The sequence below is a fragment of the Meleagris gallopavo genome, chromosome Z (genome assembly GCF_000146605.3).
Source record: "Meleagris gallopavo isolate NT-WF06-2002-E0010 breed Aviagen turkey brand Nicholas breeding stock chromosome Z, Turkey_5.1, whole genome shotgun sequence".
Taxonomy (NCBI): domain Eukaryota; kingdom Metazoa; phylum Chordata; class Aves; order Galliformes; family Phasianidae; genus Meleagris; species Meleagris gallopavo.
In genome coordinates, this window is record NC_015041.2 from 37,621,479 (window position 1) to 37,623,462 (window position 1,984).

The following is a 1,984-nucleotide window of genomic DNA, read 5'->3' on the forward strand; positions in this document are numbered from 1 at the left end:
TCTTACAGGAATCCACTGTTCAGTTTTAATGGAATTACTGGTGAACTATCTATCATCCTAATAGGATATATAAAATCATATTCATAATCAGCACCTCAAAAAAGTGTTAAAGGTCTTAATAATTGAACTAAAAACCTCATTCTTAATGGATTTAATGTTTATGCACATGCAAACATGTGCAGCAGAGATACATGTGCCATGTTAAGGATCTCAGTTTTATCTGACTTCATTCACAACTCTGCAAGATCTTTGCTTTTCTTGGTCTAGTAAAATAATCAGCTGCCTGTATGGAATCAGAAGATAACTGCTTTACTATTATCTCTATCATCAACACACAGCTGTCATGGATTCAGCAACTTAGTAACATCATCAGACTGGGAAGAATGTGTCTATAGTCCCACTGTTGGTATCTGCACTCTGTTTGACCTTTCCTGTGCAGAATGTAGTAATTTATATAGTAATGATTTTAGTGAACAACTGGTCAGTGAGTTTGCAGAGATATTCTCTTATTCATATTTTAGACTTCTGTTTCTTGTGATTGAAATTATCAAATGTGTGTGCCAGTAATGTTTTATCTCTGACAAAGCCAAAGCATTTGGCATTAATATGGTATTTTTCTTATGACTTTCAATAGAAAATATTTCCCTAGAACTAGAGTTGGGCATGGTATATTACAGACATTACAGTCCTGGAGAAAACATGTTCCCTGCTCTGGGAAATCTGGAAGTTGAAGTAAAAAACAGCATTTTGGCCAATATTACCCAACTTTTCATACCATGGGAACATCTTCTATTAACCTGCTGTGTATTTCTTTAAATATGTTCCCAATGCAAAAGCAAAACTTATTTTGAGACCCATATGCAACATTCTTCTCTGCAGCAAAGTCCTTCCTCCAAAATCTGTGGCTTTCAGTTATCAGAACAGATAGACACATTCTTCTGTTCATGGAATAATAGGTTCAAGATCACGAGTACCTTCTGTCCTCCCACACTGGGACCACCTGTCTCAATTCTAGATACTTATTTTGATTTTAGATTCTTTTTCTTGCTTCCATTCTTTTGGTACAAAAACAAAACAAAACAAGCAAACAAACAAAGACAATCGTGAGGCAAACAACAAACAAACAGGACATTTCTTTCTAAGATTTGTCTTCAGTTTGCTTTTGACTTAAAGGACAATTCTTCAGGCTATGAAATAGATGCCAAATTTAACTTGAATAACATTTGTCTGGAAAGGAGTGTATTACTGACAAATGCCTAACACACTGGGCATATTGTATTTGTACCATGTGGGAGAGTAAAGTGACAGGACATAATAAACAGGAGTTAATGTTAGCCCCTTCAAGGCATGATGATCTATAAGCGTGGAAAGAGCCACGTACAGACGCACAGTCTTGGCAACTGGAAAGGAAAAGATGGGATCCCAGTGAGTGTAAGAGTTATTAATTTGATTGCATCTCTGCTACTTGACCTTCTTTATCCTTCTGCCATACCACATCCTTCAGCTGAGCCTTCATGAATACTTCTTCCTCTTTCCTTCTTAGGCATCCAGATGTTTCCTTGCCCTAGTTGACCAAGGTGAACACAGTCCTAAAATACTGTAGTTTCTCAGGAAGCCTACCACCTCCTGAAGACAACTGTATCTTCATGCATTACTTTCTGACAGCTGCATTTTCATGCATTCTTCAGAAAAGAAATCCTGTCTCAATACTTTTTCATACATTTTCAAAACCATTTCTACATAAACTAAAATAAAAGACTTCTGGCTTCAAGAAACCAGAATCTGAATCACACTGGGTCAGTGTTTCCTTAATGTACCTCCACAGTTATTTACTCTGTCCCAAAAGAGTGCTGAAAAAAGGAAGTGCAATGGCATTGCCTACCTTTACAATAATACCATACAAATATAGAAAAAGTGAGAATGTCCAGGTACCACACAGAAATGCAGTATGAATCTATGAATAAAAAGATAGATGACTCTAGTC